Source organism: Lichenostomus cassidix, chromosome 1 (assembly GCF_008360975.1).
Source record: "Lichenostomus cassidix isolate B80296 chromosome 1, HeHo_3.0, whole genome shotgun sequence".
In the NCBI taxonomy this organism is placed as follows: domain Eukaryota; kingdom Metazoa; phylum Chordata; class Aves; order Passeriformes; family Meliphagidae; genus Lichenostomus; species Lichenostomus cassidix.
In genome coordinates this window covers 76,070,487-76,095,217 of record NC_139479.1, presented here as the reverse complement: position 1 = coordinate 76,095,217, position 24,731 = coordinate 76,070,487, and the positions used below count along the sequence as shown (strand labels likewise).

General features: G+C 35.9%; 1 protein-coding gene across 4 annotated transcripts in view; it reads left to right on the top strand.

Moving 5' to 3' along the window:
* CNTN5 (contactin 5) overlaps positions 1 to 24,731 on the top strand; it is a 602,217-nt gene that overhangs the window by 153,000 nt on the left and 424,486 nt on the right. For 3 of the 4 annotated variants that reach the window (XM_085064543.1, XM_085064523.1, XM_085064527.1), the window contains exon 2: positions 23,251 to 23,390. The exons of the other annotated variant lie outside the window; for it this stretch is intronic. The gene's annotated coding sequence lies outside the window, so the exon portion shown is untranslated. The remainder of the gene's footprint in view (positions 1 to 23,250; positions 23,391 to 24,731) is intronic. 4 annotated transcript variants of the gene reach the window in all.

Here is a 24,731-nt window from a genome sequence, read left to right as displayed (position 1 = left end):
ACTGCCTTGAAAAGAAAAAAAAAGCAAAACCAAAAAAGCCACTTTTTGGCTAAAGTGTAAAGGAGTTCAACTAGTAAACCTCATGCTATCATTATTAGTACTGTCTCCACATAACCAATCCCTACGAATATAAATTCAGACCAGGAGTGAAAGGAAATTCCAAAGACAAAAGGAGCAATCCTTTGAGCTGCAGAAGTCTATTTTCTCTTAGATATGAGTCCTGTACAAACTTAAACATGTCTATAAAGGTGTTAACTGATAGTGACAGTTCTTCTTGCTGCTGAAACATTTGTAACACCTTTGCACATATTAAATTATTTGAAGGCCAGTCAAGAAAAATCCCCATAACACGTTTCCTGCGTAGGTTCTCTCATTAGGTTCACTGACAAAGCCACTCTCTTCCTTTCACCTAAGGAATTTCAATTTTGACAAAATTTGAGTTCTTAGTAACATCCAGATTTTTTACTTGTCTGTTTCATTTGAGAAATATTGAGCATGGGATGGGTGGGGGCAGAGGCAACAGGCATGTGAATATGGAATAAAGAGCCACACACAGAAACACACACTCATGAATAATTATCATATCTCTGCAACTTTTAGTAGGAAAACCATACTAAGAGTCTCCTCCCTATGATGCTCTCAGTAAAAGATAGCTCATAACTTGCTATAACACATAACAGAAAAATAGTCTGTGGTTGGCAGAAACTTCCACTGAACAGCCTCTGCAGGTTTTCTCTTCTGTGTAAATCTAAGTATTTGAACTAAAATTCAGAATATTTTACACTCAAATTGTTTCAATTGCTGTATTTAGTTTGTATGGCCAGGTTTGGGTAGTGAGGGGGTTACATGGGTGGTTTCTGTGAGAAGCTTGTGGAAGCTTTGGCCATGTCCAGCAGAGCCAATCCCAGCTGGCCCCAGGATGGACCTGCTGCTGGCCAAGGCTCAGCCAATCTGAAATTATAGTAACTCCTCTATGATAGCAAGTTTGAGAAGGAAAGAAGTTTATTGCACAGATGTAATTGCAGCCAGAGAGTACCAAGGTGAGAAAATGTGACAGGAACAGCTCTGAAGACACCAAGGTCAGCACAGAAGGAGAGGCAGGAGGTGCTCCAGGCACAGGAGCTGAGATTCCCCTGCAGCCCATGGAGGTCCACGGGGGAGCAGAGATCCACCTGCAGCGCGTAGAGAGGACCCACACCAGAGCAAGTTGAGCGAGGTGGAGCCTCTCTCCTTGCCTGAGAGGAGGCTGTGACCCTGTGGGAGGCCTGTGCCGGAGCAGGGTCCTGGCAGGGACCTGCAGACCCGTGGAGAGAGGAGGTCACACTTGAACAGGTTACCTGGTAGGATTTGTGACCCTGTGGGGAAACCACGTTGGAACAGGCTGTCCTTGAGGAACTGCACCCATAAAATGACCCACATTGCACCAGTGTGCAGAGAGATGTTGCTCGTGAGACGTACTCACACTGGAAAAGTTCATAGAGAATTGTCTCCTCTGGGAGAGACCCCACCCTGGAGCAGGGGAATGAGTCCTCTCTCTGAGCAGCGGGAGAAGCCAAGGGTGATAAACTGACCATAACCCCCCTTCCCTGTAACCCTGCACCACTGGGGGAGGAGGTAGAATGGGAAGGAGGAAGGAGTAGAAGGAAGGTATTTTTAAAATTTTTGTTTACTTCTCATTATACTTCTTTTGTTTTTTTAGTAATAAATTCCACTAATATCCCCAAATTGAGTCTGTTTTGCCCATGATGCTATTTGGTTGTGATCTCTGCCAGTCCTTGTCTCAACTCATGAACCTTTGGTTATATTTTCTCTTCTCTGTCCACTTGTGGAGGGGAGAGAGAGAGCAGTTATGGTGGGTGCCTGATATTCAACGAGGGGCAGCCCACTAGAATTACTAATTTAATCAATTTCTAAGCATAGATACAGACCATATTCTAATGACAACAAAAATTATGATTATCAAACACATATTGATGTTTTATAACACATATATACTCATTATACTGTTTTAATTTCACTGAGAGCTTTTGAACCCAAATTTTCTTTTACTGTTTTTAACCTGATTCTAGTTTCTGACTTGTAAATCCTCATTTTTCATGTTCACAGAAATCTATCCCAGAATCTCCCATGCAGGTAAAGGGGGATGTCTGAATGGTTAGAAGAAGCAGGTTTAATCTTATTCCTGTCGGTATTTTTGCTTAAAATATGACTATTGTTATGTATGTAAATGAACCAAGTATTTATGAGAAATTAAGTGGTCAGATATCTGCAAGTAACTGTTCAGTACTCATAAGCATTTTTTAAAAATTATACTATCATTTAACCCCATTTATAGTGTATTAAATGTCTTAATGCAATTTAGTCAAGCACATTCTTTAACATTTCCCATAGTCATGCTTTCATGGAGAGAAAATAATGAATATCAAAAGACTTTTTAATTTAGCTAAGAAAAGTGTAATGAGAGATAATGTCTGGAATTTAAATTCAAAGCAATTCCAGTCATAAATTTGACATAACACATTAATAATTGATCAGTTATTGGTGGTGATATATTATTCACCTCTTGAAGGAAAGTCTTGCTTCATAACAACAAAATTATTGCATTCACTGCAAGAGTAACTGGGTTAAATTACAGTGCCTGTGTTTTAGATGAGGTCACACTTTATAATTTATTGGTCCTTGGTGTATTTAAGATGAAAATGTCTCTAACGTGCAGATATTTTAAAATGGTTTGAACTACAAAGTAATACAGTGGCATAATGTCTGTGGATATAATAAACAACCACTACCCATTTAGTGTATTAATAAAAGATTTGTATACACTGTTTTGCTTAGATATTTTCCTCATCAGAATTTGCTCTGCACAGGCAATACAAAACCTCCTTTGTATGTTTTTTCCTCCCATAAGTGTATCAGTGTCATTTCAGTTAGTGGGATAATAACACTGGGTGTCCTGGAAGCACAGCGCCTCAGTCTGTGATTAATGCAACATGCTCATTAGGATTATTTCTTTTTTTTTTTTTCAGTTTGGGCTCTATGACTGTCAAATATCTCACTTTGATCTTCACTAAATTAACTTCAAAAGCTTTTTAAAAGTTCTATTAAAACATTTTTAACTTATCAGAATGATTTTGTCGTTCAGTAATGTCATTAATCCTAGTCAGAATTTATTTACACTACTCATAATTTCTGAAATGTGTCACTTGAAGAAAATTAAATAATGTCCATTTTATTATTATCTAGGTTGGGATATACCAGAATGTTTAACCCTTAGTGGGTGCACAGAGTTTTTATAGAATGTATTAATTAGCAAATTACAAAGCTCAAATGTTTGAACTCTGCACAAATTCACAATATGTCAGATCTAAAAAGATGCTGAAAGTAATCTATGCAAATTTTTTATTCCTTTCTCTTAATGGCAAATTAAGATAAGAATTCATGCCCAGACCTTTTTACTCATGCACTGTTCTTATGGTTTTTACTTACAAGTTGTCTGTAAGTATTGTAGAAAATTGTGCTTCTGTGCAGAGTGCAGATCAGTATAAAATAAGGTCTGTACTGCTTCACTAACATGCTATGATTTATGGATGATATTCAGATGATGACTTGAATGGGGTATAGGAGAAGTTAAATGTAAACAGATATTTGATTCTAAATAAAAAATACATCCTCCAGGTCAGTGTCTTAATACAATCTGAAAGAAACAATAATCATTTAAAAAAAAAATGCTGAGGTTGGAAATAAAATCTGACAGTTCAGGTGTATTACAAATAAAGAAAAGACTAGTGTTCCAGTCTTCACTTTTGTATCTTTATATTATTAAGTTTTTATATCTACGTTTTATACTGTATGGATGGTTACAATGTAAGTGTTAGTAAGAAAATTTAGTGAAAAAAATATTATTATTAAGGTCAATGGTGAAGCTACACCATTCATATTATGTATAGAAAGAAAGGATTGCAGAAAATGCCTTAGTTCACTCTTGACTTTGTTATGCCAGTGAGAAGTTTTAACAATTGCAACTTTTTCAGCTTCAGCTGCACCTAAACCTGTCCATAAGCAATCATACATGAGTAAGATCTTTGACTAATAATCTCACTGCACTTCAATAATGTTTCATGTTCAAGATGTGGCTGCTTTACAATGAACTGTGTTCTCTGCCTATAGGATGTGATATTCTGTCTGTGTGTGCGTAGCTTTAAGAAAAGTGAACAAAATCACAATAAGCCATCTGTAATTAACTAAAGATTGCAATGAAAGGATCTAGTTCTATGGATTGAATGATTAATTTTCTTTTTGGTTAATTGTTTCTATAATATGATCAGCAATTCTAACAGAATACATTCCCAAAACATGGAAATGCTGCTTTTCTTTAGCACATATATGTTGATTGAGTGTGGTGGGCTTACACTGAGAATAAGAGTGCCTTTTATTGGTAAGGTTTTGCCATCTGTTCTAATGATTTATTCACACTAAGAAAGAAGCAGGTGAAACTACAGAATGGAGATAAATAGCAATGGATATGCTCTGAATTGGGCTGTGATTGTGCAAATGAGTTCAATGTTAACAATAACGTTCAGCCAACTGCTATCATTCAAGGGACATCTTCACATGCCACTACACGGTCTTGAGATGCAAAATATTAAAGGCATAATGCAGAAGGGCTATTTCTAGGCAGCTAATGATTTCTATTCTGTCTTTGGATATTCATCCCTTATTATGAATAACACTATAAAATATGTATGTATATTGTGATCTTTCACATGTGGCAAAAATTTAAGGAAAAATTTTGATTAAAGATGTCTGCCTCAAAGATTTCTAGAAGATGTGAAGATTTTGCAAGAGGTTTGCCTTGTTTCTAAGTCTGTTTTATTGAATCATTCTCCTCCAGCTTAGGTCTCAACCTGTATAGTTCTTCCTTTATGGAACTAAATTTTGAAAACCTGAGAGTTTGGAATTTTTATAAAAAATTGAGTGTAACCAACTTCATTAATTTTATTTGATTATGTAGAGGCTTGGACTGGAATAGAGTTCATATGGGGCTGTGTTTTGGTTTATTGCTGGAAACAGCGTTGATAGCACAGGGATGTTTCAGTCACTGCTGAGCAGAGCTTGCACAGAGCCAAGGACTTTTTTGCTCCTCACCCAACTCCACCAACAAGAGGCTGAGGTTGCACAAGGACTTGGGAGGGGACACAGCCAGGACAGATGACCCCAACTGACCAAAGGAATATTCCATGCCATAGGGCATCATGCTCACTGTATAAAGCTGGGAGGAAGCAGAAGAACAGGGGGAGAACATTCAGAGTGATAGTGTTTGTCTTCCCAAGTCTTCCAAAGCTATTACACAGGGTGGACCCTGCTTTTCTGAGAATGCCTAAACACCTGCCTTGACTATGGGAAGAAGAGATTGAATTTGTTGTTTTCATGGATATGAGTGTCACCACATATACGTAACAAAGGTCTTAACAAAAAAAAGAAAGAAAGAAAAACAGATGTGCAAAACAAGTAATCCGTCAGTAAATATTCAGAAAACATACACGCTGAGACTTAAAAAATTTCCATACTGCTTTTCTATCTCCAATTATAATGAGCAAAATGTTAGGCCTATTTCTGAGGTAAGGAAATCAAAACAGAGATTGACTTATTACCAATACTTTTTCATAGGTGACTTGCTATTAAAATAAGCAGCTTTCTTGAAAAGCTCAGGAATCAGACTACATTTAAAAATAATACTTTTGTAAGTTCATGCTTTTTGCTAGGCAGCTGTGGGAGATAGAAATATGTAGTGACACCAATGGTGTTCTTTTAAAATTTTATAGACGGTGGTTCTGTGAGCTTTGGATTGCTGAACAAAAGTGAGAACTGAGGAAAAAAAATTGCATGCGCCTGATGTACAAAGGGTGGTATCCTCTGGAAAACAGTCAACTGACTAACAAAGAAGAAATGAACAATAGTATCAAAGCAATAAAACTTTGCCACTTAGCTTGAAAAAATGTGCAGAATAACAAGAAGTAAAAACAGGGAAAGTAAGTTTGGGTTTAAATTGCAGGCAGAAATAAGTTCTATCAAACAAAATCTGAACATAACCTGCATGTTCCCACTCATGTTGTTTCACACAGAATAAAGGAAAATGAGGCTCAGGGTAGAATTTATTCCCTGTTTCCTTTGCCTTATCCTAAAATTTGTATTTTCAGTGGCAGGAAGTGGCAGAACATCATTCCAAACTTGATGGGAATGTCTACAGGTTTTTTGATCCAGGATTGATCTTTAGTCTGCCCAGTACACACACTGGCAATGTCCAAGTGATCAAAATGGAGCCCTGGATGAGCAGCCAAGGGCTGTGGCTGAGGAGGAACAGGGGAATGCAGTTCTGTTTAGGCCAGCACTCCTATTAAATAAATTGTTAATCAAGCTCCATCCTTACTGGATTGGATAATGCTCAGTATAATGAAGGTCTGATGGCTGTTTCGCCCTCCAGGTGCATCACGCAGTAACAATACATCTTACAAGAGTAATAGACATAGAAGGTAGAGAGAGAGGTAAGTGAAGACCTTGAATTGACAGTCTCATGTAGCAAAGCAAGAAGTAAATTCCACTAGAAGATAATTGATTCTTCAGGGACCTTTACCTGTCAGATTCAATAGTTGGCTGTAAAATGCTGCTGCTTTTTTAAGGTGCAACTGAAAGAAACAGAGTGAAAGACACATTCCTATAATTTGTCCTTTTATTACGAAATAGGTTTTTTTCAGTAAGATTAAGCTATGTTGAACCAGACGTCCCAGTGGTATTCCAGTACTCTGTGGCTAAACTAAACACCAAATTGCTGTTTATAAAACACAGGACTCTGAGCTCCAGAAAATGAATATGGCTTATTAAACAAAGCAAGTGCTAGAATAATCTAAACAGTCAACAGCCATACAGCTACATCCCTGCGCCTTGTCAGCATACTGAAAAAGTGGCATAATAAAAAATAGACAAGCCAAAACTAATTTGAGCATGGAGTTGAAAGTGTCAAGAGTCTGCTCTAAACTGTTTTTAAGAGTATGTGCACTCTGAGAGTAAATGTTCCCTATGTGTGTCTCCTGGCTTTTGTCCAAGTCCACACTTGTGCTTAGAGCATTGAAGAACTTGAAGGAACTTTCTTCTGCTAATTTCAGTCGGCATGTAGGGACTGACAGGACTATACAATGTGTATTCCTCTGCCCCTCTGGGCCTTAAGTTCTGATGCTCTCGATATTTTGGTGTCTGCAGGAGATGAGGGGAAATGCATTCTCTTTTTCTTCTGCTCCTGTCCTTATCTCTTTTTTGGTGCCAGATTTTTCATGTGTCATACCAAGCCTCCAGCAAATATTTTCCATTAGATTATAACACAATTTATGCTTTATTTTCAATAATTACAATTCCAGTATTAAAGTATTACATATATTAATCACTTAAAGATATTAACAAAGAATCTCCAAGACTTTAAAAAGTACAATTTGTCATAGTATAAAGGAAATTAAGCTGGAAGAAAATTGCTTACTTCTGACGTTAAGTAATTCCTCTTACACTATTTTAATAAAAGACCTAAAGAATAAATTTCAAATGACAGTAGATCCTAAGACATTTCTGTTTTCTGTGAGGTTCTCTCTGACCCATGTGGAAATTTTTTTCCAAGCTCTTTTCGGAGTACTAAAGGTAAATGAAGAACTCAGATATTTCTAAGCTCTGTAAAACCTTTTGTTATTTACAAAAGGTTCAAAAATAGTAGTTCAAATTCCCCACTGAATAGGAGCAAATGACAGGGACTTATTTGTTTAAAACTACAACTTTGGAATGATACCTAACTTTTTCAACTGGGGAGAAGACATTGCAAGATTGCTGAGAAAAATTGGGGTATTTTCTTAAAGTGTCTCCTTTTTTAAAGTTACATTACCTTGGGATAAATATGTGGGAGGGCACCACCTTCACAGCAAAAACTGCACATGTAGTCGCAGAAAAACTAGGGGGTTTTGCCCAGATTGACAAAATGAGGTATACTTTCTTAATGGAATGTAAAAATCCGTATCTGTAATCAGTTTCAGCCATTTGCACTCTTTCAAACATGAATTCAATTTAGTATTCCTGAAAGTTCTTCCATGTGACCGCCACACATCCCAGACACCCACCTTGGAAGCTCTGTAGCAAGTCTTTCTACGGTGTCTGGGGTAGTTGTGTTTTTGTGTTATCCGTCTATGCCTACAGAAATCAATGAAAGAAGCTTCTGTTTGTTGGCCAACAGTTGTAATGTCATCATTAATTTCTCTGCAGTACCCTATTTGAATCAATAAGGGGCCAAGAGGTCTTGACAAGATATATGTTTTCTAATATTGATCTTGATGACCAAGCTAGTGCCCTCAAGTCTAACCATTGATTCTAAGAGACAGAACTCAAGCTGGTTGCCAAATTTGTGCTATTAAACATATCAGAATTTCTAATTAAAGAAAATGTCATACTGTCATTTTTTTCATCACAAGCAAAAGGAATCTTTCCACATACATTAAGAATAACATGAAGTGCACAGATACACTAGAGATATGTACCCTGAATTTAATTACTGTTTTTATAGACTGCATTCAAAGTTGAATCAGATTCACTAACATTCCACTATATATGGAAGTTAATGTCTTTTTATTATTCCTTAATTAAAATTTTTAAGAAAGTGTTTTATTGGGTTGCTTTTGTTTTCATTCCCTGACCATATTTTCAATTAATTTTTTGGGAGTCTCAATCTGAATACATTTTTGTATAAATACACCCATTTCAGCTGACCTGTCTCTTATCAGTCAAGGACCAGTAATTGTTGATATTTCTCTGTTCACTGCATTGTAAAGGAACACGAATCAAAACATGCAAAAGATGTTCAGAGCTGTTGACTAAAACATGAATATCTGAGAGAGCAAAAAATGAGTTACCTAAAACTCAAGAACAATATTTGCTCATATATCTTGGAACACTACAGCATTTGTTCCCTAAACATGCTGAGATGAATGTCTGGGTGCAAAGATATCTTTGCAAAGGTATCATGCAAAAATACCTTCTGACTTTTAAGAAGATCATGGCTACATGTAGCTTAAGGTATATTTAACATAGCCACCATAATTTTTAGAAACAAAATATTAACTTATGACAGAAGTCTGATTTATAGTTAAATTCCAAAGACAGAAACTGATTTCTAGTGATTTGATAACATTCTAGTGACAAAGCCTCCCGACTCTGTGATTATGTATGTTATGGGATTAGGTTATGAGTTATGGCTGCTGTATTATATACTCTAAGAAATCCAGTAAAAGAAAGTTTTTGGCTCAGAAAACCTGCTGCTCAAATTAAGGAAGAAAACACAAGTAGGGAAAAGAGCCACACAGACATTTAGCAAAGAGTTGTATTAAAAAATTAGGATTAAAGAGAGATCATCTATACCAATCTCCTACTTAAATAAGGACTAACCAGCTTTTCAATAACGTACAGCTTAGTTTTAGAAATAAATAGAAACCAGCAGGTATTAATACAATAGTCTTGAAGCCTGAAGATACTTAGATGTCAGCACCACATGCAAGTACTGCACTTTATAATTCAGTAGTCTAGCTGGAGATGACAGGCCCATAGATGTCAGCTGTCTTGACTTGCCTGGGGTCACACAGGTTCTCCTTGACAAAACAGGAAATTTAAGATGTAATTCTTACCCCATAGGCTTTGCTTTCCGAAACTCATTATTTGCATTTCAAATTTCAGCTTTACTTGGCTTAGCATTCATAGGAATTACACTGAAGTATCTTTGTTTCATAATTTAGTAGAATGGGTTTTTTCAAATATTTCTTAAGTGTTATTTTCATTATATTGCTTTACAATACCATTATTAAGTTTATAAGAATATCCTCAAGCTTTTCCTCAGGTGCATTTTTATCTGAAAACACATATTACAGTGGAATTCTAGGTTATTTCTGAAAATATTAAAAAGAATAATTCCATTAGCGAACTCCACAAAAATTTTACTGTACATTCATTTTACTATGCACTGAATGCTTGAGTCCTATATGACCTAAAGAGAAGTAAAGAAAAAGAACAGGTATATGAAGACATAGATGTCTGTATAAAAGTGTGCAAGAAATATACCTGGTTTGCTACAAGGATTTAGCATTGCTATAGAAATACACTGGGAGTATATTTAGGCTTTCACACTTTCCAGTTTTAAACACTGTTACTTTCTGCTTTTACTTGCATTTTCTTTGTCTTTGCAAAACTTTGCCTATGGCAGTAAATGTGCCAGTTTTTAGGTCAAAGGAATTTGCAGTTTCAAGAAAATTGAAGAAAATAAGAATTATAGGTTATTAAGATTTCACCTAACTGAGAAACTGAGCTTAGTTAAAGTTTCTATAATTTCTTGAAATTTGTAAGAGATTTTTACTTAAATGTTATGTTTTCCATGGACTTAAATCTCAACACTTATATTCCAGATAACTGACAGTACATATACATTGATCCTGCTCTAATTAAGTGCATACCCCTTTAGAGAGTAAAAATGATCACACTATCAGTTTTCTTGGTGGTGATAGCTTGTCAGAGCTGTCAACATCTCGAAGTGGATATTAATTTCTAAAACCTCTCATAAAAATAATGAAGTCTGTTTCTTTTGGATAACTGGAAAAGAATTTTTGAAGACTTACCGCTTTTTTTCCTGAAGTGTTTTGAGACTGCATTGAAAAATCATACTGCACATGTTACAAACCATCCTTCGACTTGATTAATGACAGAAAAGAAGAATTCAGCAGTAACCATGACTGGCTGTGACTGAGGGGTCAAAATTTAGGACATTTGAATTTATCTTTCCCTACTTTTGACTTTAAAAAGTAAAAATCCATCAGAAGTAGCAAATTGAAAGCAATGTTAAAATTACTGTCCAAATATAAAGGTGTTTAATTAAAAATGTATAGCCATATAAAATTTCATCTCATATTCTAAGTATTCTGTCATTAATTATGAAAACTATTATCTAAAAATGAAATAATCTGAATATATTCTGAAAGATAAAAGAACCACAATATTGGATATAAGGTGCATATTTCAAATTTAAATAGGAAATAGTTTCATACTACTATATGTATCTAACATCTCTCCCCACAATGAATCTAAGGAAGGAGAAGTGCTATGAATCCCGAGAATTTCATATGGCAATTGGTAGGGTGAAAGATGGTGAATCTTTGTGACAAGACAAAACCAGCCTGCTTTCAAACTGGAACCAGCTTTGTCAAAACAAGGTCCATACTTCAAATCTTGGTTTTTGGTTTGATCCACTGTTACATATCCAATGTTGAAAAGAAATGATAGCTTAATTAGTTAGTTCTATTTATACAGATACATATAATGCTAATTCTACGGTAAGTAGAGAAAAAAGCAATTCTTCAAACATTAAAAAAGTCACAATAATCTTAATAGATTTATGAAGGTAATTTTTAGCAAGTTGTTTTCATCTGTTTGGGTTATATTCCACCCAAAGTGAGTCCTCACACAGCTTCAGCTCCAGCCGAATTAAAACAACTTAATTCAGGCAGGATTAATGAAAGAGAAGAGTACAAAATTTAGATTATTTTTAAAGGCACACTATAATAATTTCTCTTTTTAGAATGTATTTGAAATTCTTAACATTTAACTTCATATGTGCATATAAAATTGCTGTTATTTGCTAGAATCCATAACTAAAGTGTTTTCTTAAGACAAGAAGAAGGGCACCCTTTTGTGAACACAGGATCATTCACTGGGTCAGCCCCCAGCTGTTGTTAGCTACCTTGGAACCTGTGTGGCACTATGGTTTCTGTAGTGGTTGTTGCAATACTGAGAATTCATATTATACCATGGTTTTGTTTTTTATTTTTTTGTGATAATAAAGAGCATATTTATTTAAACAGAAGTGATTTTAGAATAGGAGTCTTTAATACAAAGAGTCACAGCTACATTTGTTTAGATTAGAAGTGTTCACAAAATCAAGTTCATTTTTTCTGGTGATTAATGGTTATTCTGGAATTTATAGAAAGACCTGCACAGAAAACCTCTTATTATATTTTTTTTCTTTTTCTTTTTCTTTTTCTTTTTCTTTTTTTTTTCTTTTTCTTTTTCTTTTTCTTTTTCTTTTTCTTTTTCTTTCTTTTCTTTTCTTTCTTTTTCTTTTCTTTTCTTTTCTTTTTTTCTTTTCTTTTCTTTTCTTTTCTTTTTCTTTTTCTTTTTCTTTTTCTTTTTCTTTTTCTTTTTTTTTCTTTTTCTTTTTCTTTTTTTCTTTTTCTTTTTTTCTTTTTCTTTTTTTTACTATTACTAATTATTAGTTCACGAAAAGATATAAGTATTTTTTTAGTTTTGTACCTGCATGAGCAGGTACATGAGCAGGTACCTAAACAAACTTCCATATCTGCTCCCTTTGTAACTGATGTGTTGTCAACATAAATCAAAATTACTTTCATTTTTCATGACAAATCTTTTCATTTATATAAGAGAAAAGCAGATGTATACTCATTCTATTCAACGAGGGATCACTATATTTAAAAACTTAAGTACGAGTATGCAGATATAGAAGAGTAATTTGCTAAAATGGCTTCCAACAACTTTGTCTAAGGACAGATGAATTCCAGTTTTGCATGCTGAAATTAATATACTGAAAAAAATTATATTACTACATAATTTTTTAATTGCTACATCTTTAAGAGTATTTTCATAAAATTGTCTTTTCTTTCTGCAGTATTTTCTTTAATGTTCTTGAGCCAAACTTTAGTAGAAAATTCCCCAAGAAAAATAATCAAATACATCAAAAGTTTTTTCCCCATCCTGAAACACATTCCGACTTATAAACTTATTCTCCATTTGCCTTCCTTATCAAATTAAAAATAAAAACTTTGAAAATTTTGTGTTGGGTATTTAGAGTAACAGGATGAAATATTTTAAAGCCAGTGAATTTGTCATTTAAAACCAGAAACTGGTTAAAAAGGCAAATCCTTTCAAGAGGAATGTAACTCGAATTTTGTGCAGATGACCTGCTGCTGCTGCTGCTTTAATTCTTTTAATGAATACATGTACTTTTCATTCTTGTCTGCTAATGTGACTCAACTTGTTGTACAGGAAAGTGTTATAAATATTGATGATGACTGTTAAACATTATACAGTGTTCCATGATAGCAGTTCAGCTACTTGGGAGATAATTTTATTTCTTGGGAAATGTCAATCAATTATGAGAGGTGCACTGCTCAGGAGAGGAAAGGGGAAGGGAAAAGTGTGAGGGGAAATAGAAAAACAAAGGGAGGGAAAAAGGGAATACACCAGCATTTTGATTCTAAGGACTTGTGCAGTTTTGATGTAAGTACCTTGACCTTTCTTCTTGTCTCTGTTTATATTAGATTTACACTGTGGTTTTGGTATGTATTAAACATATTTCAAGGACATAAAATGGGAAATTCTTCTCCAAGAGTGCAGCAAAGGGTATCCAGCTCCTGAAACTGGTTTAAACTGAAGGAGGGCAGGTTTAGATTAGATGTTAGAAAGAAATTCTTTACGCAGAAGGTGGTGAAGCATTGGAACAGGTTGCCCAGAGAGGTGGCGGATGCCTGATCCTTGGAAGAGTTCAAGGCCAGGCTGGATGGAGCTCTGAGCAACTTGATCCAGTGAGTTGCATCCCTGCCTGTGGCAAGGGGTTTGGAATTAGGTGATCTTCCAAGGTCTCTTCCAACTCAAACCATTCTATGATTCTGTGAATGTTCAGTGCAGACTAACCTACCCCACAGTAAACTCTATGGGTCATACATAGGGATGTAGGGAACTCATCTAACTCTCCAATATACTGATCTCATCATACTGTGCTGAATGAGTTCCCAATGTAAATTGCTCCCTACTTTACCATTGCTTATCCTAGGGAGGACTTTAAAAAACACCATTCTGGGCTGATTGTACTGTTTTTTTGTTGGGATAGAATGAATTTCTTCATTGTAGCCAGTATTGGGCTGTGATTTGGATCTGTGGTGAAAACAGTGTTAATAACACTGCTATGTTTTACTTTTTGCTGAGCAGAGCTAACACAGAATCAAAGATTTTTCTATTTCAAACTGCTTTGGCAGTGAGGACGCTGGGAATGCACTAAGTCTCGGAGGGGACGTGGCCGGGAGAGCTGACAGCAATTGACACAAGGGATATTCCATGCCATATGGCATCATGCTCAGCATATAAAGCTGGGGCCAGAAGGAGGGAGGGGAGGACATTCAGAGTGATGGAGTTTGTCTTCCCAAGCACAGTGGAACCCCGGTTTTCCCAGAGATAGCTGACTACATGCTCATGAGAAATGGTGAATAAGTTCCTTCTTTTGCTTTACTCGTATGCACAGCTTGTTTTTTACCAATTAAATTGTCTTTATCTCAACCTATGATTTTTCTCACTTTTACCCTTTGGACTGTTTATTTAGGATTTGAGAAAAAAAGCCCCAAGCACACTAAAGGATGGTAGTAATAATAATAACAACAAAAATAATTATTTATTTTGAATTTGATTTTTGTATCTATATCACACAGTTGTTCCATGCATGAAAGTGCAAACCCAGCATAATTTTAAAATGTTTCATTTGTTAATGGAGCAACATCAACCAACTTAAAAACAGACACACAATCGACAAGGAATGCTATTACGTCTCATTTGTCAAACAGATAATTATTTATCATTCATTAAGCTTATGAATAGAGTTTTATGTTGAAAATTAATAGTTTACCTATGCCGGATTTCAAATGACACAAGTATCTGGTGATTTGAGGATGATTTAACAGTTGATGTTTTCTTTTCCAGAGTAAGTTCAGTCCAAAACCATATCTGGGTTTGTGCTCAGTTCTTTCCCTGAAATCCTTTTTTAAGGAACAAATGGGCCAAAAAATATACCTATGTGCTTTGCACTGGAACTCAGGTAAATTACTAGTGCATACTGCAGTATACTGGCAGCGAAAAGGATCATGCACTTTGCTTTGTTGCACTGACTCGTTGGGTAGGAGAAACACTGCTATGAATTTTTTCTTCATAATGTTTCTAACTTACCTAATCATTATTAAAGAGATTTAGTACTCCAGGCCTTTTCAAGGGAAGCTAGGAGCGACAGTGCAAAAAGTCTGTGCAAATTCCAAAAAGAAGTCACAAGCAATTTGAAATAAATATTGTTTCTGATGTATGGTAGTTTACTTTGTTTAAACAAAAAAACACACTATTCCTTCAGAATAATGAAGTATTCACTTATTTCTAAGAATAATCTTATAGGTATCTTCTGCAGCTTCCTCAAGAGGGGAAGTGGAGTGGCAGGCACTGATGTCCTGTCTGGTGCTCAGTGATAGGACCCAAGAGAATAGCATGAAATTGTGTCAGGGGAGGCTTAGGTTGGATCTTAGGAAAAGATTCTTCACCCAGGAGGTGATTGGGCACTGGAGCTGGTTCCCCAGGGAGGTAGTCACAGCCATATCTGCCATAGACCAAGAAGTGTTTGGACAATGCTCTCGGGCACATGGTCTGATTTTTGGCTGTGTCCTGTGCAGGGACCAGAGTTGGATTTCAATGATCCTTATGGGTCTGTTCCAACTCAGGATATTCTAGGACCCTCTGGTGTAACAGCCACTCTTCTAGTGTCATTTGCACACTTGATGAGAGTACCATCATGCAATCATTAACTGAAGAATTAAAATGGACTGGACACAGTATTGACCCCCGGAGTACACCACCAGTCTCGGGCCTCCAACTAAGTATTTTACCGCTGATCACCACCAGAATGGTGTGGCCATTCTGTCAGTTTTTATGTTATCTCAAGGTCTTTTCATCCAGCCCATACATCAGCAGCTTATCTACGAGGATGTTACAACACACAGTGTGAATGCATTACTGAAGTACAGGTAGAAAATAGCCTCTGCTCTCCTCGCTTCTGCAAGGTCAGTCATTTCACCGTACAAGTTTTTAAAGCTGGTCAAGCACGACCTCCCTTTCGGGAAGCTATGCTGACTATTCTTGATGATTTTCTTGTCCTTCATGTGCCTGGAAATAGTATTCAGCATTAGCTGATCCATGACCTTCCCAGAGACTGAGGTAAGGCTGAATGGTCTGTAGTTCCCTGAGTGCACTGAAAGTTGTTAAAAGATTAATATTATAAATACTTTTAGGACTTGTGTCACAAGATGAACTGGAGAGAGCTTTACTTGATAATATCTCTCTGTGCACCAATAACATGATGACTTTTTCAATAACATATTAAAGCAACTCTGAATATTTAAGAGTTCCAACACCAATGGGAAGAACATTATTGATTTGGAAACCATTGAGAGATTGAAAAAGAAAAAGGGTAAAGCATGAGAAGCACATAGAGATGTTGGCTTGTGGTTAGCTAAGCCAGAAACCTTCATCTGAATCTGTAAAGATTTTTTTCCAGATGTAACCGTGATCCCCCCCATCCCCACCATTTTACTTTAGCCTCAATCAGAGATGAAGTTCTAAGGTTGATGGAGAGAAGCAAAGGAAAGGGGAAATGGAGGAAGAGGAGGAGGTCAGAAAGGAAGGTGTTCACAACCCCAGGAATGAGGAGAAACAAAGATCTAGTGGGTTGTCTGGACAGAGAGTTGTACTAGCTTCAAACTAACCAGGATTTGTGGCAAAGGGCAATGTAGGAAAGAGGGCAAGGGGACAACTGTGGGCACTTAATTGTCTCAGGGTGATGGAGAGTGCTTCAGTCTTTAGCCCTGTCAGCTGAGCTCACATTAAGGAAGCAATGAAAGCAGTGACAGTGTGCAGACACTCATGCGTGTTGCAATAACATTTTTAGTACAAATTAGTGTGTTTAGTTTTCATCCCTTGATAGTTCTAAATCTGGCATCTGGTCCAAATCACACTTTTCCTATCAGAATTTCAACATGATTTTAGAATGGAATTTTCCTGTGTTCAAAGCATTCAAAGTACATATCTTCCCCCTGATCATCCACTTAGTAAACAAAGAAGTATACTCTGCTGATCTTTGTTAAATTATTGTATGACTAGCCCTAAAATGTATCTTTGATTTTTATCTCATTTGCTCCACCTATATTTAATTTGTGCAGAATTGTGGCATCTATGTATCATTTCCCAGTGTAACTTGCTTTCACCATGGCTTGGGTAGAAAATGCTCTGAATGAGATGGTGAAGCCACTGAGATCACAATTCAGCCACTGAGCTTTCCTCACTCTGCAGTTATCATGGTGCTACAACTCAGTACCTTTGTCTCCATGAAAGAATAGTTCAGTCGTCTTTTGTCCTTACTGTTTTTTAGTTACAGTCACCGTGTATTGTCTGACCTTTGTGCCTGCATTACCTATTCTCTCGTAGTGACTTATTAAGTAATGATATTTTCCTTGCTGCTTTAATAGACCACTCTTTTCTGATTGAAGGAGAATGAGAGAATGAGAAGCAGCATGTTTCCAAAGCAAAGTGACAGGCAGGAGACTTAATTTCTTTTACTGTTTAGACAGTGACTCACTGTTTGACTTTGCAAAAATCACTTAGAAGGTCCAAATTTGCAAGCAGCTGCACAAAGTCTGGGTGTCTTTCTTTTGTTACCTTCCATGGAGTGTTTTGTTCTGAGAAGCACTCAACAGAGAGAACAGCAGTTAAAGGTAATGAGAGCTGCAGATACTTGACATATTCAACAATTAGGATAGTATTAATGCATTTCAAAGTCAACATCTTAAATTCCCAGGTGATTTCAAGCTTTTTTTTTTTTAAATACTGACTTGAAATATCTTGTTCCTTGATTTTCCTATTTGCAAATAGGAAACAATAGCCTTCACAAGGTCTGCTGATTGAAAATGTTTAAAAAACTTTTCAAGATTGCTTGTGTTATAAAAGGAGACATTTCCTCAGCCATGTTAATATTATTAAGTTACACAGACTGGAAGCATTCCAAACAAGACCAGAGGGAAACTTAGACTCACTTTGCTAGACTGTGGCTATTCGCCAGGTCTTCTGAAAAACAAGGTTCAAGTCAGCCTTCACTGCACACTGATCCACATTACTGTGTGCATTATGAGTCAAAAAAAAAGAGAAACACAATTAGTCATAACTCTGTCTTTCCTCCTAGAGACTGACATACATCCATGAAAAATCATCTGTAGTTAATTGAAAGAAAACATCCCATTAATTAGACTTGAAAAATAAGTGGTTTTCTACAATTAAAAAGAATCTGAATAAAAAGATGCAATAGAAGTTGAGCTCAGAGGAGTTCGCCATGATTGAAGAAAAAAGCAGAAGAAAAATACTCTAAATGGAAAAAATTGCACTGAGAATTCAAAAGCAGGCTTGAAACACACATATATAGTAGAAATACTTGGGGCTTTTTATAGCAAGCTTATTCTTCAGTGTAACCTGCAGTACAAGGCCTCCCAGAGGACATTTAGGAACACAGTTGTCTTTGATCTTAATGGAAACTGTGTTTGCTGAGGATGGTGCTGTCTGCCTTGCAGTCACCAGGTAGTCTGGTTGCACAGCAGGAGCCTCTTGCCTGTAATACAGATACAGATAGTGAAACCTGCTTCATCTGTCTCAGAGTGCCTGGAGTTTCCTCTCGTTCAGTGTGGGAGGTATTGCATTTCTTAGAGAAGATTCTTATCTTCCATGAGGCTGATGATGGTGTGACACATTTTCAAAGTAGCTGGGGACTGTGGGCCCGTTTGATACAGTAGGAAACAGACTAAACTAAGTGGGAGAAAGATCTGATTTGGCCTCTTCGAGAAAAGAAGTGGAATTACTGAATGGACAACTGAGAAGGTAACTATTTTTTCTGAACCATGCTAGATAAGAAATAGCAGATTTGTTTAATAAATGCAGAAGGGCAAATCAATTGCCAGGATATTTTAATGAAAATTGAAGGATTTACCCTTGTACACAGAATGAAATTTTAAAAGGGTGTAACTTTCCTGTGTGCGATCAAAAGCAGGAGAAAGATCTGTACAACTCTCAAGCTATTTTTTAGCCAACTACAGCAGGTCTCAATTAAATATCTCCCTGAATCTATTGCATCTCTATTTGCCTCTCCTACCTTGACCTTCCACAATATTTAATAGCTTTATAACTGCTTCTCCTTTCTAACATATAAAAATCCACTGATTCTTAAATGGTCATTAATAAGAATGTAATCTGTCTTGTCTGAGGATCACTGGGAGACAGCACAGCCCTACAGTGAACTATTCTTCACATTCCTCCCACACAGCCTTTCTGAGGATACTGATGTTACACTTCTCTCCACTCTAATTTCCTGTTCATTCCATAGTATAGCATCTATTAGTCACAGAAAGTTGGAAAGTGTTAAGACTCTGCAGCTGGAGTACTCTGAGGCTTGCAAATAGCCACAAAAGGTTTTAGACCTTTGTGTGTAATGGGCTGTAAAAGGAAAAGCTGTGATTTATTGTTTCTTTCAGTTACTAAAACCTAATGGCTAGCCCACCTTCTGTGGAATTCAATGATCTGCAGATGTTTATATCCAATAAAATGTTTGAATAAATTGTGATTCTTTTCATTTTAATGCATCATGCTTCCATGTTACTGTGCAACATTTCTTTCGCAATTATATTTTTGACATTCAGTACAAAGCTGAAAATAATACAGATTTATATTTATTTTTAAAACAAAACAAGTTTTTAAAAATGAAATCTGTGACCATTAGTAGTAAAAAATCCAGATTAACTATTCTAGCCAGTCATGTTACATTAAAAAAAAATAAAATAACAAAAGAATATATTGGCATATGGATATGGATGAACACAGGATGATAGCTTGTATTATACACACACACTCAAACAGATCATGGATATCTACCTCTGCAACTTATGCAAGAGAAAGAAACACAAGGAAACAGAAAAGTTTATTTCAAACTACTAAGAGGAGTGATTTGGCATTATTATTGTCAAAAGAAAATTTGTATGTTTGCTTTTCATTTCCATTACAAAATAAAAATATATACATATGAAAAATGACATGATTCTTAAGTTCAATGTCTTTCTTTGCCAGGTGTAGCTGTAAACTTTGCACGCAAATGATTGACCAGCTTAATATTATCTCAGAATTAATTTCAAAATGTGCTGTGAAAGAGCGAAATTTTTATGCTCAAGGTATTTTTATGGCCAAGAAAGAAACACAGCTTGTATGTAGATTCAATAGTTTATTGTTAGTATAATTTAAATCCTAACTGTCTCTTAAAGATTTCTTTTTAGTTCTGTGCTGGAAAGAAAAAAAAATATTGAAAATAACAAAAATAATAATATCACAGAAGGAGTTGAAATTTCCATACACACACTCCTGATATTTTGCACTTTTGTCCTATTAAGTTTGATTTTGCCACACATGGATCCAAATGTTGGCTACAGCATGGGGAGAGGGTGCAGCTAATTAATGTATCCTTAGTCTTTCACAGGTATTCATGTAGGTGTTTTATTCTTCTTTACCTAAGACTCACACAGGGACATTTTTCTATGTTTGTCAACTTTCTCACAATTTGCTATTTGACGCTATTTTCCAAGTGCGTGTTTCTTCTGGAATTTCTAATTATTGCATACTTTACCTATGTTATATACATGTTCTTTGTTCTCTTTGCTGCCCATAAAAGTGATTTTGCCAGGTCTGTACTGCCTTAGCTGGTCAATAGAGGAGTGTTTACAGCCATTGATTCTAGAGTATCAGCTTGTATCCTATTTCTTATCATTATGTGTCTTCCCCTCCTGGCACTGCACCCTGTGTCCCACCATTCAAGGTCTGTTTTGTCATACCACAACAATATTCCTCTATGCTATGTTGCTAAGAGTCATAAATATTAGATTCTATACAGAAAAACTACTTGTTACCACCACATATACGAAAATTTTACTATGGAAGGATAAGCAAAAGCAAAATTAAATGGACCTAGTTAATCTGTGTCATTTCAAAAATTGCTGTTACAACTCTAGCAATGCTAAGTTTACTCAGGTAAGACAAGTTCAAACAAAGTAAACCTGGCTGCCTCATGTCCTTGAAAAGTTTGTACAAAGATCATGGCATGTTGGTAGCAGTGGCAATATCTTATTCACTGGGCTACAGAATCCTTTCCACTCAGAGAAGTATCCAGTGCCTTTTCCTCACTTTTCGGTAGAGGCTTCAGGGCTGAGGTCTGCAATATCCAGGTGCTGATTGAAGGTCATGTTCAAGCAAATCAAACAAAGAGTGGTTGTGTGAAAGTGTTTCTGTCAGAGATGGGAATTGAACCTGTTCCTCCCAAGGATGAGTAAAGTTGCACCCATTTTAGGATGTGTCTTTAAATGGTTGCTAACAAACAGGTGCTTAAAGCACAGGAGGGAGGGATGACATTCCTTACTAACAGTGTCAAAACTGTGCTATGAAATGCAACTTTGAAGGTTTATTAAATCATGAGCTTTTACTGCTTGGTGATTTGGGTAACAAATAGACCAGAGGAAAGTGTATTTGTAGGGTACTTGGTATTCACATGGGTGTTTGCTTACACTGAGCGTTATTATCATTAGCAATTAAAAACCATACAAATACCATAGTGGAGAAAGATCTGACTCTCTCTCCTCCCATATGGTGACTTCATGACTAGATCTCTGTAATCTTTCTCTTCATAATCTCTGTAAAATTTCACTGTTTTCTACAAGGTGAGCCAACTCTAAAAGAAGGATGAGCAGATTGCCTTCCTTTGCTTCACAAACCTAAATGGTCGCTGGACTGCAGATGCAGCTTTGAATCATTCAAGCAGTACAAGGCAGAGCTGTAAAATCACTTAGCTAAATTCTTATCCTCTAGGCTGGACAACAAAATATGAGAACAGCTGCAGATTTTCTACTTTATACTGTTTGTTTGTTTGTTTTAAAATATGCAATATAAATCAAAGCTACTCCCCAGTCCCTGAATTCAGAGCCTTTCCAAAGGCAAGGTCTAGGTAAAATTTTTAATTTGAACTCCAAGACTAATAGAGTGAGGGAAGGTTGTTCATCATTCTCAAGTGAATTAGCTGTGAAACTGGTAGTCAGTTCTACCACAGTGTATTGGTGGCAGAAATTTGGACGTCTAAGACATTTCCTGCCAGTCACATAAACAGGAATGACTAGGACAGTTAGTTGGCTTTTATTTATTTGTTTGGTTTTGTTGGACTGGGCCCAAAGCTATTTAATATCTGTACTTCCAGCTGCTGCTTGTTTCCCAGGAAAACAGGTGAAGTAGCGAGTAAATTGGAATATGAAGACATTCTCCTGATTCCTTTAGTCACTATGAAACATTGAGAAAGTCCAGTGGAGAAGCATTTGAAAACCTAACTCAGGTTGAGTACAAGAAAATGAGAAAAGGAGAAGCTTTAAGATGATACAACTGTGTGGATTGTTTAGTTAATACAGACCTTTTCAGGAAAAAGACTGGTTTTTAGACTTCGTGTGAAAATTAATCCAAATACTCATGTAACACCACAACAGTGGGTTTTTGTTTGGGTTTTCTATCTTATTTGGTTTTTTGGGGGGTGAGAGTTTGGAGGTTTTTTTGTTTTCCTAATTCAGGATGCTATCAATTGTTCAGATTTATTAAAAGTGTTGTGATTTCTCTGCTGCCAATATAACTTAATGATTGAATAGTTCAAATAATAATTATTTTAAGGAAGTCATGCTCTATTTTTTTAGGATAATAAGCTAAATGGAGACACATGCCTCTAGCATAATTTCAATTGAAATAATCAACAACATTGTAATTGCGTGTTATCTGGAAAAGGTCACTCTAAAAAATTCCGGTGGGAAAGCATCTTTAGAAAAATTGTTATGAGCTGGTTTAAATTCAAACAATAGAAATTACATTCCTTCCATTTTAGATAAGTATACATGAACGTAAGAGGCTAATAATGTGAACTGGCAACTTTTCCATTCTTCCCAGCACCATCATTTCTTTAAAGGATAGCAGATAAAAAAGAACACTGAATTTCTCTTAATTCTCTTAACTGCTTTTTCTAAGAAATAACATTTTTTCCACCAAACAGCACAAAACAAACACTTTTAAATCCTATATCTGCTCTAAAGCAAGACAAGTATCTCAGATTACATTCATACAGCCAGCCAACACTGCCACGTCATGCAACATGCCAATGAAGCATAAAAAACCAAAGGAACATATGTCCACACAGAGGAAAGTTTGAGATATCTAACACTTCAAATACAGCTCTACACATACATGTAACTTTTTTTCTCCCCACAGATTACAGAAAAGGAGTCCTAATACATTTTGATTCAGTTCACCTCCTGAGCACCATCGGTTTTCACTTATACAGGACCTAATCTGTGGAGTTCATTTCTGTTTTGAAGGACAACTTCTGTACAGCCAATAAGAAAGTTAAGGTACTGGATATTTAAACACAACTTCTTTTTGGAAATGTTTATTGTCTTTATTTGTTGCCTTTATTAGTTTATAAATTTCAAATCAAACACAGCTATTCTCATGAGCAATTTAAAGTGAATAAGCTTACAAATGGAACACAGATTGCAAAAAAACAAATCTAGCTTTATGGATAATATTGTTATGTTTCTCACCATGGGTTTGTAGAAAGTTCTGTCTTGAAAGTATTTACAACTCCTTGTAAGTGTTTTTAAAAAGTCACTGCAGTATACTCTTAACCTGAATGCACTGCATAGGTTTTTAAATCTATTTTTTGTGTCATGTTTAGTAGCATATAATTAGTTCTGGAAATCTCTGTAGACAAGTCACAAAATCTACACTGTGCATCTAATCTCTCAGATATTTCAGTGTGGCTTGGTCTAGGTCTAGAATATGGTGGGTTTGTTACAGGACTCTGAAATCACAAGCGAGTTCCACAAAGGTAAACCTCAGGAAGGTCAAGGATAATACCCCCTGTTAGGAGTTAAAAGTTTTTTGCCAGCTTATATTAAGTGGTTTGTGTAACTCAGGGTGTACTTTGCTAAAGAATTGAATAAATACAAATAGGTATTAACAAAGCAGGTGAATATGAAAAGTGGTGTGTTCATTAAGAGCCTGTTGTGATACAAATATTGTGACAGAGCGGCTGTAGATTTGAGTCACTTGAATCTGATATTCACTATGCAGATGAAAGATGGTTATTCACTTTAAATTTATCATGAGTACAGCCACAGATTGAAATAAGATGGAGTAAATGTCTGCGGTTATCTGTTAACTAGTGTGCTTTATCATTTCGTAGCTGAATGACTTATGATCATGTAGTTCAGAACACCTCTAATTAATTTTTGAGCTGAGTCTTTATTCTTAACCTCAAACTATGGTTTATTAATGGGTTAAGGTAAAGAGCTTGCTAAAGTGTGATGTGTGGCTGTGCAAACATATTTGGAAGCACATAGTTCATTGTTGGATGTCAGATGTTTTACCTGCCTACCCAACTAATTGAGAATCATATCAGAGATCCAGAAAGCCATCGTAATGAATGAGACAGACAGTGACCTCCAAAAGACATAACTGAATTAGAACTGATGAACTTGATATGAGTAGATTCACGGTGTCATTTTAAATATAACACAGTTTAACTCATTTTCGTGCTCTTGGAAGTGTGTTGCACTGAAAGCAAAGGAGAGATTGGCAGGTGAATTTTAACTTCTTTTTGTTTTGTTTTTTTTTTTTTTTCTCTAAAAATCTTATAAAAGTAGAGGCTTTATTGAAGCATATTTTTAATATAAAAAGTAGTTTGGTTC